The sequence below is a fragment of the Prionailurus bengalensis genome, chromosome D3 (assembly GCF_016509475.1).
Source record: "Prionailurus bengalensis isolate Pbe53 chromosome D3, Fcat_Pben_1.1_paternal_pri, whole genome shotgun sequence".
In the NCBI taxonomy this organism is placed as follows: domain Eukaryota; kingdom Metazoa; phylum Chordata; class Mammalia; order Carnivora; family Felidae; genus Prionailurus; species Prionailurus bengalensis.
Genome location: NC_057356.1, coordinates 49,408,323 through 49,424,196, shown reverse-complemented (window position 1 = coordinate 49,424,196; position 15,874 = coordinate 49,408,323). Strand labels below are relative to the sequence as shown.

At 40.4% G+C, this 15,874-nt stretch overlaps 1 protein-coding gene across 2 annotated transcripts in view; it reads left to right on the top strand.

Moving 5' to 3' along the window:
• The first annotated feature begins 2,171 nt into the window (after nucleotides 1–2,171).
• CHST9 (carbohydrate sulfotransferase 9) overlaps nucleotides 2,172–15,874 on the top strand; it is a 243,653-nt gene continuing 229,950 nt past the window's right edge. Inside the window, exon 1 of one of the 2 annotated variants that reach the window (XM_043558517.1) lies at nucleotides 2,172–2,339. The gene's annotated coding sequence lies outside the window, so the exon portion shown is untranslated. The remainder of the gene's footprint in view (nucleotides 2,340–15,874) is intronic. The other variant, XM_043558518.1, reaches the window with a different exon arrangement.

The following is a 15,874-nucleotide window of genomic DNA, read 5'->3' as shown; positions in this document are numbered from 1 at the left end:
GAAACTCCTTTTATGACTATAATTGTTACTAACCTACACATTAAAGGATCAATGATCCAGAAGCTTCATACTTGCCCAGAAACAGTCAATAGTTAAACATTTTAAGGCATTCAAGGAACTAAACAAAATTAATAGACTAGAGAGTTTAGAAACATGCTGTGAACCAATGTTTCAGAAATAATTCACTATGTAAAAATTAAATTAGTTTAACTACAAAATTTTTTAAAACGGCAGTATTTTCACTTAACCATATAACTCCCAATCAAATGCCGTGAGAAAATGTATCTTACGATGCTTGGTATGCACTCAGGTGATTCTTTGATCCTTTATTCATCAACCTCGGATATTAACAAAATTCAATTTTCTTAGTCATTAAAAATATCTTTAATGGCTTTGGACAAAAGATCAGGAGTAGAAGACAGATCATAGTTCTAAGTGTTTAATCTGGTATGGTAGATGAATGAAATAGAGTCTCATCCAACAAGGGATTCGCAATGCCTAGCAGCCCACCAATCAAGCAAATTCATTCAGAAGTTGACCTGACCCTACCCAGTTTCCCCCAGGAGCTACAAAAACTTTAAGACTTTGGAAATAATAGAGTTATAGTGATATTCTCGCTCAACTCCTTTATTTTGCGAATGAGAAGGTACCGGTAACAAAACTTGTCTGACTTTCAGCAGCCAAAAAGCAGAGTGCAGCTCTTCTGAGCCAGGCTGCAATTTCTTCACTGCTCTATGTAATGATGGTTACAACTCCAAGAGTGCATAGAACATGGAATGACACCCATAGGACCAAACTGAAAGTGACTAAGTTAAACTGGTTAATTCATTCGACAAGCACTCATCAACTGCCTACCAGTTAATAACAGCTCAGGGACTCCATCTTGTTTCTTTGAAAGTCCAACTGCAGGAAAAGAGGTACACTCTACTGGTGAATAAGAACCTTCACTGCATGGAAGACAGACATTATCGGAGCTAAATATTAATAACAAACCAGCAGACATATAAATTAAAAATAAAACTCTTAGAAAAAAATCAGGCTCTGTTTCAAAGAGCCCTGGATCAGGCACAAGCAATTCCTTTAATAGCATTTCCTCAATGAACCAAAGTTCCTTATCACCCCATGTTATTTCTAAGCCACCAGTAAGACTAAGACCAACTGGAAATGCAGAAACTTGGTAACAGCTCAGTTTGAAAAATATATATATTCTAATTAGCAGTGTAGTAGGTTTAACCACTTACCACTTTTCAAACGTCTTCCTTTAATTCATAAAAACTGCCCAAGTCAATGCCCCATCAAGGGTTTTGTCTACTTTACTGGCTCTAGTTTGGTCAAATTGTTGCTTGCATAATGTTTGGAACTAATTTTTAAGTCTTTTAAAGATTTAATCTTTTTAAATCCCGACGAACCGTTGGTTCGTTTCCTTTAACCGTAAAAGAAAATTGATCCCAGTCTTGGGTCTTTCCAAAGCCCTTTGCAAACTGCCCACTTCAGCTTGCTGGATTTTGAATTGCATGGCCTGAGAGATCTCTGAGGTCTGGAATATGGTAAATGGCCACTGCTCTTTTTGAAGGAAGCCCTTGCCTTACAGAAACCTGCTACTGAACTCACCCCCGGCACATATTCCTAACTGCACCTACCGCCCGACCATCATCAATATGTGCATACGTGTGTGTATAAATATACATATATAAAAGGTGTTTATATAAATCTAAATATATACAATATGCGAAGCACAAGAAATCCTAAGACTCTGAAGTCAACGTTTGCAATAACCTGCCAACCTATTGATTTGTCCTTCGGGTGTTTGTAGAACACCTGGGAAAGGAATCCGAGACGGGGCAGAGGTGAAAAGGGGAAGGTGAATTAGGAAAGGGCGAGGATAATTACTTCCCAGACCAAGACCGGATGGCACTCGAGCCTCGACCGGGCCGGGGTCGGGAGGGAGGGCGAGGGGCCGGCGGAGGAGAAGCCGGAAAGTCGGGGAAGAGAGGCGACCGAGGCCGAGCGGCGGGCGGCGGGGCGGGCGGCGCGCGGCTGGGGAGATAAAGGCGGGAGGCGGAGCCGCCGGGGCGGGCGGGGGCGCGGCGGCCGCGGCGGGAACGGAGCGCGAGCGGCAGCGGGCTCGAGCGGAGGCGGCGCCGCAGCCAGCCGGGCGGACGGGCGAGGGCGAGCGCCGGGCTCCGCGCCGCCCCTGCTCCCCGCGTGCCGCGCCCGCCCCTGCGCACCCGACGGCCCGCGGCGGGAAGGAGTCCTCCGAGTTTGCCCCGGAGCGCGGGGAAGTTTCCCGCGAAGCTGCGCTCCTGGAGGAGCGGGACCGGCCGGCGGGTGCTCGCGAGGTGAGCGCACCGGGTTGGGGCCGGGGATGGGGTGGGCAGTGGGGGCCGGGGTCGCGGGGAGCGCTTAGCACCCGAGGTAGAGGGGTCTGCGTGGGCGGGGAAGCGCATCCTCACCTTTTCAGGTACTTCACCTCTGTTGGATGAGGGAGGCATCTTTCTTTGCCTTTGTACCCCTTCTCCCCCTCGCTCCGCACCCAATGTGTGAACCCACTTCCGTTCACTTTATTGGACCTGCTTGGAGGGGCGGGGTGGCCGGGAGGTGGAGGGGACAGGAGGACTTTGAGAAGGGCGCCGGAGGAGGACGGGCGCCCGAACTTTACCTGTGCTGGACTCCTGGGTCCGGCGGGGCGCCCCGGGCTCCGGGATGCCCGGTGCCAGCCCCCACTTGGCGCAAGCAGAGGCTGGAGGGAGGACACCCAGGGCACGGTATTGAGTTTCTGATGCCGGTTTATCCGGTCCTCCAGCGTGTTTGACAGAAAGATGAGCATCTCTGCAGCGATGCCTCTTTTGCATCGGCCTCACGCTCCAAGACTTTGCTCAAAGCTCTTGCGAAGGCTGCGGGCAGTGCGGGAGGCAAGTTAGGAGAATCAGAGCCCGGGTCGTTCGGGCCCCAGCAAAGGGGTTGGGAGGGGTGGCGTGGGGTGGGGGGGAGGGAGGGATGAAGTGGGTTGGGGAAGAGTAGGACCGGCGTGATTGTTGTGTTGCTGCTGCCGTTACTTTCCTACGGTCACGGTTACCCGCTCGCTCTTCTGCCCCGTTTGAACATCCTGTCTGCCAGCACTTTTCTGTTAGAGAGCTAAAAGGTGTTCTGTCTGATGACTGTCAGGAGTTACTTCCAAGTAAGTTCACAGGTGCAAAGCCTGAACGGCTGCTCCTCCTGGCTCAAATGCCTGCGGTCCACCCCCCAGTTCCCTCCCACCGGCAAACTGTTCCCGAATCTTCCAGGGTTTTGAAAGGGATGGCAAGTACATGATGTAGTTTGTGTTTGTGTGACTTTTCCCCCCACTATGTTATCAGAACCAAATCAAAACACTGGAGACGTTTAATGGGACTCCGCTTCAGTAGTTTTGATAGTAATTAAGAGTGTTTATTTTTCTTCGCTTTAACTCCAAACATTGCATTAATCTCTCTGTGTACAGTTCTGTCACTGTTTCACTGGGTTTAACGGACAAAGGCTTCTTGTGGACTCACATATACTCACCAAAATACAATGTGACAATATCCAGTATTTGTCTGTCTTCCTGATTCAGTGGTCTGGCACCTGCCAATTCCAGTACCTAATCATAGCACCATATGCCTGTCTACATTATGCCTGTTATCCTTCTTCGTGGGCAAGACTACCCTGGACTACCCAATTTTGTTGTTGCTTAAGGGGGTTTTAAGGGCTTCGGTCAAAGGGAATCAAATACACAGAACAAAATTAGAATTCTAGCCAATGCATTCAGAAGGAATACAATCCTGGACACTTATAGTTGACCAGTTATTGAAGAAAAATGAAAATCCTCTCATCACACAGACAACATTTTGATTGAATATAGTCAATGAGAAATGGCACACATTGCATGCTCTGAGAAAGCAGGAAGGATTTTCCTCTTGCCTCATTTGAGTTTTATCTCCTTTATTATAGTAGCATCCTCTAGAAAATGAACACCTTGCAGATAGATGTTGGTATGTACTGACTAAACACCATATTTTTTAATACAGAGGCTTGGTGACAGTCCAAATACATAAATGTTTTAAATCATTACCAACCATCTGTTCTCTCCCACTTACTTAAAACGCAATGTTTTATTTTCACAGGTATCAAAACATACATCCTCATTTCATACATTTCCATGAATATCCTGAAATCTGCCATGGTATCTGATGTTGACCCAAGTTTGGCGACTGCCGTGGTTGGCTTGTTATACTATAAACTCCTCTCCTTTTATTTTCAATGAAAGAAGAAATCAAAAAAGTTTTAAAGCCTTTGGCCAAAGCTGGTGTGTCTACTCCAGTGAAACCTGATTGTCCCCCCACTCCCACCTTTTTGTTACCAAAGAGAAGCTGAGAATTAGTACAGCTGCGAGCTCCTCCTGATGACATTCTTTCCCTTTCTTGCTGGTCACAAGGGTAGCATTTGGTGCTCTGAAGCAGTGCATTAAACAGCCCCGTGACTCCAAAAATTTAGTGTGTTTCCAGAAGGATAAAACATCTTCCCAGGAAGAATTTACAAAACGGGAGCTTAATATTCCAAACCCCAAATTAAGTAGACCTAGGATATACACATTGTTAACCACACAGATCGGGGTGTAGGTGTCACCTAGCATATCAATAACATGTCTCTGTAAGTAGTCTTTATATTTGTGTTTGGGAACCTGGATGGGTTTGTATGTAACCAGGGGGTAGATTCACACCCCTCATCTTGTTTATGTCATCAGTGGAACAATATTTGGGGTTTTGAGTCCTGCCCCCCAAATCCAAGAAGCCTTTCATATTTAGGGATGTTTGCTGTAGCTACACCTGGAACGTTAGGATGTTTTTAGCACTCGAAATTAAGTTGCGTAATAAATATGTTGTTCCTTTGATGCAGGCAGAATGTTGGGAAATTCTTTTTATTCAAATCTAGGTGTAGTGTTCTAAAGCACTTTCATATTTTTAAGGAAAAAGATATCGGCAATCTTGCCCACACTTTGCAAATACTTTATATGTACTAGAAGAACATCAAGAACCAAAGAAACGTGAGGTTTCTACCTTCTAACCTGCTACACTGCTCTATACTGCTTTTGCCTTGAAAGCATAACATTCTCCTTACTTATTACCAGGATAGCACTGAAGGGAATGAACCCAAACTATATAGATAATTTTGAAAGTTAAGTTGCCTTTAAAAATATGGTTTAATTTAAACCCTTGTAAATACATAAGGATGTGTTAGATCTTACTTTTCTGAATACTAAAAATGAATTATTGAGGGGAAATAGTTTCACTATGTATAGTAAGCACCCTGAATTATTCATGTTAATGAGAAGAATAGAGGCAAAGATAATCCAAAATCATGGTTATTTAAAAAGTCATTTGTTTTTGTCTTTGGAACGTATTACATGTTTGGTTTAAAAAAGAGTTTCATTGTTATTGTGGGCAAGTTGCCTTTCTAATTATTTTGTTTCATTTAGGTTAATTTTTAAATGAGTTTATATACCTCAAACACCAAAAACGATTTAAAGGGAGGTGGCAGGCTGCCCAGAAATGAGCCGGGTGATAGAAATAAGCAAACCTGGCCTGGCAGCTTTGTGGTAGAATACATGTAATTCACAGAAACATGATCAAGACTTGACTGTATACCTATCTAATGAATATGTTTTAAGAATTAGACATGTCTCTGGGAAAAATAAAAGTCATTCAATCAAAATTGGAGAAATTCAATCCCACTTTACATGGTAAGCTAGGTGATTAATATATTTTTTTTAAATGATAGTGGGGTACTCCAGAAATCCCAACAGGAATATTCTGGTTTACTAAGCTGAATCTGTAAGCATGAGGTTTTACTAAAGCATACACATATGTATGTATTAAGGTGATAGTCCTATGCCTTACATAGGTACTTTCTAAAGGAGAAACACCACCAGAATAAGGTGTTTGGCCCATTTGATCTCTGTTCCTATGCTCCAAATCAAAGTACATTTCATCGAAGAGAAGCTCTCAAGTATCTATTGTTACCGAGGACCTGGTTAGTAAAATAGTTGAAGTTCAGCAAGACTGGCAATTTAACAGATTTCTATTGTGTTTTTCAAAAGCTCTAGGGTAAAATTGGTTGTGGATGAAATAGTTACTTGAACAAGAAGTTGATTCACACCATACTACTGGCTGTTAAACACCTTGTTTATAGTCAGTGTTTAGTTGTATATAGATTTTGTTGCATTGTTAGTTCTGTGGACTATTAGAAAACCTCTGTGGGGAAGGTTAGAGCTGCTAAAAATATATGATTGGAAAAGCAGAGATCATTTTGATTTCAAGAATTCAAAGCAAAACTAAAACTGTAACTTTTACCGCAATGAGCAGAATGGTAATAAAGTAGGTGTCCCCCCTCAGAGTGGTGACTATGTTCTCATAATACATGTGCTCACTACTGAAAGTGTAGGGGTACTTCATTTTTGAGGAAACATTTTTTATTTTCTATAGGATGTGACATTTTTTTAAAGACTTGAGTCTTTAGACTGAATATTTTAAAAGAAATATTGTGGTTGGAAATATAATTGAGACCCACAGGATATATTTTATATACATTTGTTAAAGGCATCAGTTTCTTCTGATCAGTTGCCTAAGTCTTAGAATCAAAATTATGCATTTTGTTATAGAGCTGGAAAGGACCTTTAAAGTAATTTATTCCAATGCCCTCATTTTACAGTTAAGGAAATAGGGACCCACGGTGATCACTGTGAGCAGCTAAAGGTCACACTGGTAGTTAGTGGCAGAGCAGAAACTAGAAACCTGATCTCCTGACTCATTCAGCTCCCGTGTAGTAAGTTGGGTAGTTAGGGGAGTTAACTCTTTCTGGCCATCAGAGTATCAGCTCCACACGATAGTCATGAAATGAAATGGTACAGAGGTAGAAGCAGAAGGCTTGTGACTTTTTTATCTTCTATCATCCACTGAGTGCTCACTGTGGACCAAACCGTGGTCAACCCTCTTAGTCTCTTTTTTAACAGCAAACATTTTGTGAAATGTATGTAATCCTGAAATGTATGTAATTCATCAATAGTTTAGTTACCAAATATATCTGTAATGAAAAGGAGCAGTTAACTAAAATTAATTTGTGATTTGCAATTCTACTAATGTCTGAGGATGTCTTCACTGCAGCATATATTAAAGTAGCAGAAGCTTGCATGTATATGTAGCGAATAAATTTAGATTGAAGACAAATAAAACATTCTATACAAGAAGTATAAGAAGGTGAAAGAACAGGATAGACTGAAAGTATGTTGGGATAATTACAAACCAGACTTATTTGTATGTGATAAAGGATATAATGGGAATCGTTCCAGGGAAAATATGCCAAGTCAAATTATAGACTGTCAGGATGGAGAAAATGTGGAAGTGTGATATTCTGCAAATGAGAGAATAAATACTATTAATATACTTGCACCAAAATTCCAAACCTATTTTATGGAATAGTTTCATCCTGTTACTAGTGTGAACTCTACTTCAAGGGATTCTGCAGGTTACCCACCATATCGTCAATAATAACAGGTAAAACATTTCTAAAATGAAAATTATTGATTTATGCTGATATTGCCTCTTTAAGGTTATTTTCTATTACTATCGTGGTCTGTCAATTCTGGAGTTAGGAGACAGACTACGTGGAATGATTAAATTACTTGCCGCAGCAACTTGAATTGTCAATCTCTGGGCTTTCAGTGGAAATTCGTATAAAATGTTTAATTATGATTAGGTACCATATTCTATAGGCTGGTATTCACTATAGGTTTAGTTCAGTGGGACATTGCATGTCGTGTGGGCTATTTGGGGAAATTCTTCGTTAACTAGCATTGCTTCTCCTCACTGAAAGCTGACCATACTCTCCTGTCCCAGTAACTGTGACAAACCAGAGTGTACCCATCCCTTCCCAAAATATTCTCTAGTGGCGTTCTCACCCTGAGGAGATCCATAGGACTAGATAAACAAGATTTTTATGATGGCATGGATTATTCTTCATGCCTTTACTCATCTATCTTTATTTTCTTTACATGGAACTGTCCTGCTGATCCACTGACCTTCAAACTCAAGCTCATGTTTTGATGTTTTTCTGTCACTGTTACCTTTGTAAGAGTTTACTTCTTTTGGCCCTCCCTTCTCTTAGAAATCTCTCTTTGGTGGGTGGCTATGAGTGTTGACAAATTAATACGCAAGCTGACTAGTATTTTAGTGTTCCTAGGCCTGAACCTTGTTTAAATGCAGGTCTCCAAAAAGCATTGAAGGCTTTCATACAGACAGAGACCATATACACACTCACATGTGTGTATGTATATGTATATATGTACATGTCATATGTACATACATATATGTAAACACATGTAATTTCAGGCCCTGAGAAAACAGAAAAGGAGGTATTTGGGGGGTTGTATTTTGAATGCCCTTGAAACATCTTTATGCAAACAAAGAACTGCACGGGTCCAATATCGTAAGTTGTACCCTAAAACAGTGCTGTGAAGTATGCTCACAGAAGAGGCCAAAATCTGTTACCACCCCAATAAAGTGTTGTATTAGAATTTTTTTTTATGTTGCTTGAAATCAATGTGTCCTGTGCTAGCATATAGGAGTCAGGCCAGGAGAAGTGGTTAGATTGCTGTGGTGTCTGTCCTAGATGTATGTAGCCTCTTGCACTGTTGACACACTAAAAGCACACCGACATCTCTGCTCTCTGCAAAATATAGAGTATTTGCAGAGAAATAAGAAGGTTTTGAAGATTCCCTGTATATGCAACATACGGGAGAGCGTGAGACCCTAGAAACAAGGGAGGGAATTGAGAGGGGAGCTCAAAATTTTCACTTCTAATATTTGCACTACCAGACCATAGCGTAAGACCCGCTTTTGAGAATTAAGAGTTCTATGAAATGCTGTTCCAGTATTAACTGCAGTGAGCATCTTGAACTTACCAAGTTCTAAGTAAGAATTGGTTCTTTTCTTAGATTACTTTCCACTCCCATGTCCATCTTAGATGTCTTTTCTAACATTGTGTATTTCTTATTTTTAAAGAAAGAAACTTTTTAATGTAGACTCTTAGCAGTTAACATGAAAGTCATGGTGTGTGTGAGAGAGAGAGAGAGAGAGAGAGAGAGAGAGAGAGAGAAAGAATAGCCAATTGTTTTCACGCAATCACAAGATTCTCTACCGGGAAGGGCATTTACCCAGTCATGAGAGATAGCTTTTCCTACAGAGGGGCTGCAGCAGTTGTGCACAACACAATTTAATCTATGATTGTTCTGCTGTATATTGTTCATTCTTACTGGAAGCTTCTTGGTCAATTGAATGGCCCAACGCTCAACCTCAGACTGACCCCTAACTTTATTTGGTCTACTTTTGTTACAATTTCTAATAAGAGTGTAGTGGCGCAGTGGGAATTGAGAGAAGGTGAAATTGAGGGTGTTGAATTGTGGAGGTGATAAGGAAAGTAAGGAGTTTCTTTCATTTGAGCAGCACAAAGATCTGCGTAGGCAGTGAAATTTTATTGGAAATCTGCCTTTTCTTGTTATGCTTTTTACTCTTCTAGGGAATAGAGGCAGAGATTGTGAAAGCAAAGCCCTCCTCCCTCTTTGCACTGTTAACTCCACCATACAACAGAAAAATCTTTTTTTTTTTTCTTTTGCCAGAATAAACAGATCCGACTTCTTCCAGTCACTGACCTCATCATACCCCCTTTTACTGTCGCACTTCACTACTACCCTAAACTGAGATCTAACACACTAAAGAATGTGGTTAAGAAAAGGAAGAATACATCCAGTCAGTGTAGTGAAAGAAATTTCAGAAGCCTCTGTTAGCAATATGTGAAAATGGGAAAGCGAAATAAGACAATTTTGTCAATTCAAACGAAGAATGTACTATTCGCTTTTCCATTAGTTTCAGAAGCAAGAAGCTCAGAGTTCACTTAGCTTTGTAGTCATTTTTATTGTTTCCTTTATGATCACAGAGAAAATTAGAGCTGTGACTTATAGGTACACGTTACTTGAAGCAAATACAGTCTGTGAAGATTTAAATAAAGTGATGGCATTGATTATCTACTTTAAAAAAGAAATTCCAAAATTGAAATGCAGGCATGATGTTTTAGGAACATATCTCTAAATAAATTTGATTTTCCCACAGCCTTCTTTGAACAGATTAGAGTGAGGGTAATTTATTCCCATCCAATTAGTTTTCTTAACGTATTAAAAAAAATGCTTATGTGTGAACGACATTATTGGACTAAAAGCAGGAACCATTAACACTCTTTTACTTTCTAATATTTGCACTCTGTTTTCAATTAGGAACTTTTACCATTAGAGAATGAGACTCCATTACTGGGATGGGGTTGGCAGTCAGCTAGATGCAGTGGGATGGTCTTACTGGTTATTTGTGGCCAGAATCCAAATGTACCGATTGTTAAATATTTTAGGTATTTATCCTATACTTACATTATCACTTCTGTGGTTTGCTAAAAAGTCCAGGAGAGTCATATTTTCAGATTTTGCAGTTTAGAGAGTTATAACAGCATTTAGAATAGAAATGGATTTGCAAATTACCAGACTCTGAAGTAGGAGAGATTGTTTATCTAATACCTTAGAACTTTGGTTCACCTTGAATTTTCCCAACATATCTATACTAACTACTCTTCAATTAGAATTCCTGGAAATTATTGGCATATATTTTATGCAGAACACTCCTTAAGACATAATTATCTCTCAAGAAGTCCCACTAAGTTCCCCACTTGTAGACCCAGCTATGTGTTTGGTATTTCTTCTAATCTGTCTTTTTTTTTTTTTTTTAATGTTTACGTATTTATTTGAGAGAGACGGTGAATGCACCAGTAGGGGAGGGCAGAGGAAGAGGGAAAGAGAGAATCCCAAGGAGGCTCTGCACTGACAGCACAGAGCCTGACACAGGGATTGATCTCTCAAGAACTGCGAGATCATGACCTGAGCCAAAATCAAGAGTCGGATGCCTGACTGAGCCACCCACGCACCCCACTTCTTGTCTGTCTTAAAGAAACATCAAGTAAAACATGTCAAAATCAAACTTGTGATCTTTTCCCATCTCATCCCAACAAATCTGGGAAAGCCTCCAGATTTCCCCAGCTCCCAATCTCCCATTTTATCCCTGACATAACCTCTCATTTACCTCATATCAAAGCCTTCACCCAGTTGTTAATTTTTACCTCCAAAGTATGTTATAAATTATACACCTGAAACTAATATAACACCGTATGTCAATTGCATTTCAATAATACATTTTTTTAAGTGTGTTACAAATCTGCCTCAGGCCATCACCCAAGTCTAATCGTTCACCCTCCACTGTGTACAGAACCACAGGGCCTATATCCCTGGTCTCCTGACATCCAATAATGCTTCCCTGCAGTTCCATCCTCCAGTAATGTGCCAGAGAAGTCACTGTTTTAACTACAGATACCACTTCAAATGGGTTACCATTACTTGGTAAAGCCCAAAGCTGTGCCCCTGGCTTTTTAAAATCCATCAATGTTGGGCCCCTCCAGTCTCACCTCTTTGATATTCCCACTCTTTCCCTCTGCTTCAACTGACTGGCTTTCTTCTAGTTGCTTTGACTTGCTGTGCTCTCTCCCATCTCCACACCCATGAACACACATACCAAAATATTGTCCCCTTAACTCTTAGTTAGTACTTAAAATACCAACCCAAATGTCATTTTCTCAAGTGAACCATCTCTTCCTCCCTAGAGTGAGCCAAATCTCCTTGTAATATACATATACATGTATATGTTTGTATGCATAAACGTGTCCATATTTATGTATTCCTATCTTTCACCCAGATGGTTGCAAATTCACATTCGTTTGTGTAATTATTTAATTAACCACTAGGGTAGAGTGTGTAGTTTTGACGGTCCTTCTATTCCTAGAAAACACTGCAGTGCCTGGTCATCGTGGCAGTGTAGTAAGTATTTGCTAAAGAAACGTGGACTGGACATCCCTGTCTTTAACCCCACGTGTATACGTGCGTACAAATACACTATACACAGACACCCGCTCACACCCACCCTCACATTCTGATGAAAACACACAAATAAAAACTTGAAAGCTTTGGGGCGCCTGGGTGGCTCAGTCGCTTAAACGTCCGACTTCAGCTCAGGTCATGATCTCGCGGTTCTTGAGTTCAAGCCCCGCGTTGGGCTCTGTGCTGACAGCTCAGAGCCTGGAGCCTGTTTCAGATTCTGTGTCTCCCTCTCTCTCTGACCCTCCCCCGTTCATGCTCTGTCTCTCTCTGTCTCAAAAATAAATAAACGTTAAAAAAAAAAAAAAGACTTGAAAGCTTTGAAGCCCCACCTTTTTCTTTCTTTTTGATCTCCCCAAAGATCACTCTCCTCTTTCTTCAATTTCTGGTATTATAATAGTGATTCATTCAGAGGTGACTTAAGTAGTGCTACATTTTCTTAGAAAGTAAAGAAATTGAATTGCTATTGAATTCCTTACCTCCCCCCCTCAAAAAAAAAGCTTAAGCAAGCATTACTTTACATTATTTCCTATGACATATGAAGTCTCTTGATAATTATAGAAATTTTAAAAGGCTTCATCTTATGGGAGTTTTATGCTGTGCCATTTGTGCATATTTTGGCATTAGACAGTGATCTAAAATTGTATTATGTTGGAGAAAAGAAGAGGAAAACCTTTTGGAGGTTACCTGTCCATATGGCCCCTGTATGGAGATAAGCCGGATGAAGGAGAACAAAAATTAAAATGAGAATAAATATATGGAATTGAAAGAGTAACATAAAAGTCTAGGTTATAAATTAAAAGTAGGTATTTTAGGGCCGCCTGGGTGGCTCAGTCAGTTAAGCGTCCGACTTCGGCTCAGGTCATGATCTTGGGGTCTGTGGGTTCGAGCCCCGTGTCAGGCTCTGTGCTGACAGCTCAGAGCCTGGAGTCTGCTTTGAATTCTCTGTCTCCCTCTGCCCCTCCCAACTCTCACTCCATCTCTGCCTCTCTCAAAAATAAACAAAAACAAAAACAAAAAAAGTATTTTTAAGAATGGCACAGAAGCTTCAAACTATGGCTGAAATAGTTAAGGAAGATACCTACTTACTTGGCACTTACTATGTTTAGATACTGTTTTAATATTGGTGCCTAAATTCCAGTTGCTGTATTAAAATTGAGTTGAGTTTGTCTCCTTTTTATTTGAAGCCTTCTTGCTTTGACTAGTTGAGGGGAGAAGCTGCCAAGCCTAGAACACTCTGTGCCAGAAAGTAAGGAGTCGCTCAGAACTGATGGAGACACATCCGAGGGACTTAAGAGCCAGGTTTAAGGGACTCCCACTTCAAGGCCCAATGTGGGATCATTTGAGCATAAAAACTAATAACGTATGTGATGGATTAGAGCACATCAAATAGGAAACGAAGCACGAGCCCGTAGTGCATGTGTATATGCAGACGGTGGTGGTTAGAAGGAAAAGCCCTGTTTCACTGAAGAGTACAAGCTAATAATTTTAAAAAATGATGGGATTATAAAGTCGCAGTTTTGCAACACTCTAACAAAGAGTCATCAAGAGATTATCCAGAGTGAATGGTTTTGGGGGACATGATATTCATGCTATCTCTAAATGTCATCTCACAGGTTGCTTATTAATTACAAAGTGGGCAAGATACCTTTACAGGAAGAAATCTGGCAGATACCAGCTTTTAACCAAGTGATCACACTTGATGTCGCCACAAGCGGGACGAATTGACATCATGTGATATGACACACATATGAAGTAGGGCACATAATCACCTGAGAAGTTATTCTGCCAAAAATGTTTCACATCATAGGGAAACAATCTGACAACTCCAAACTAGAAGACATTCTTCAATATAATCAACCTGGATACTTCAAAAATGTCAGTGCCACGCACAAAGAATCCTACAATATTGTTCAGGATTAAAGGGGACTGGAAACTAACTGCAAGGTATCCTTCTTGATCAGATTCTGGTTTGGGGGTGGGGAGTGGAGCTATACAGGCTACTATTGGGACAGTTGGAGGAATCTGAATATGGGCTGTAGATCATAGAATAGTATCACATCCGTGGTAAATTTCCTTAGTATGATGATCATGTTGGGGTTGTGCAGGAGAATGTCTTTTTGGGGAAAGGATATATTTGAAAGCATTTGCAGGTGAAATCTCGTGATCTCTGCAACTTCCTTTGAAGTGGTTCAGCAAAATTGTTTTAAATGTTGGAGAGAGAAGCAAATGTGGCAAATATTAGCAGTTGTTTAATATAGATAATGATTGTATAGTATTCACTATGTTATTGGTACTTTTCTGTAGGTTAGATGTTTTTAAAAATAAAAATTGGGTAAAATACTCTGTCATTTTAAGCCGGCTGTGCAACAGGTGAGATCATTATCATGTATGGAAGCGAGTGAGGATGTTTGGAAGTTCTTTAGTCCATTAGTAATGTGTCCTCTCCAAAGTATCTAAATATCTCCATTCATCATTCCACAACAATCTGTAAGTTATATTTACACACTTAAGAAAAGCTGTCCTTAAGAGAATACGTTTTAGGCAACGTAGGAGACAATCTATCCTGTGGTGTTTGCCTGTAGAACAATGAAACCACTGATGATTTTCACTACAAGATGCACAACATAACAGAATGCAACATGCAGTGTAAAATAGATCTGGCCAGGGCCCCAGTAAAATTTAGAATCCATTGTGATTGTCAACTGTAGATTGTCTGGAAGGTGGGCAAGCACGGTTAGTGTTCATGTATTAGAAGCAGGTACCTAAAGCCCAGTACCATGCAGTTACAACTACCAAAAAATAAAGCTCTCTGCTTAATCAGTAAAGTGAGGGTTGATTCTATATGAGGTGCAAAATAAAAGAAGTTGAATTAAAAATACTTACAAAATTTGTGATAAATTCTCTCTTCAGAAAAAATTTAACTTCAAAATAACTATTTAAAATAGTTATCCTCCCATTAAGGTGTATGGTGGAATATTTGTCCTCAGGTCCCCGTAAGAATACTTTGCATGGTCCTATGATAACAATTAAGGCTGCTTAGGAGATGTGCCTTTCACATAACCAGACCAAGTGTAGTGGTGCTTCTTGATATATGACTAAAACCCACAAGAAAACAGGGCTCCTGGGTGGCTCAGTTGGTTGAGCATCTAGTTCTTGATCTCTGCTCAGGTCATGATATCATGGTTCAGGGCATCAAGCCCTGTACGTGGCTCTGTGCTGACAGTGCACAGCCTGCTTACGACTCTCTCTCTCTCTCTCTCTCTGCCCCTCTCCTGCTTGCTCTCTCTCTCTCTCTCTCTCTCTCTCAAAAAATAAATGTTTTAAAAAAAAGAACTTCTAGACCTTCTTATATTTTAAGATACAATAAACCAAAGATACAAATATTGAGTTCTTTCCCCTTATCTATATGACAGTTTAAAGTTATTATAATTTATAACAAGAAGAGACTAGAATTCCTGAAAAATTTGAAAAAGCAGTCTCTAGATGCTGCTAGCATATACGATGTTGAGGCTAAATTTCACTGTGATAGGAACTCCTCACTAGAAAAAAATATATAACTCATCTTCAGCTTATATTTAGACAAAAATGAATAATCAGCTTGAACTTGGCATTGTTTTAATAAGGAGAAAACAATAACAAATCATTGTGGGGAGGGAGTTGGTTCTTTAAAAGTCTTGATTATCTTCAAATAAAGGAAATAATAGATTTTGTACCACCGTCCCTATATACCCCACCCCAAACTACTTATATAGCTTATATTTATATCAGTATTAAGACAGTGGATACCCGTACCACTGAAAAGTTTAAGACTTGAGAGAACTGGGTGAAATTGAATTTTGT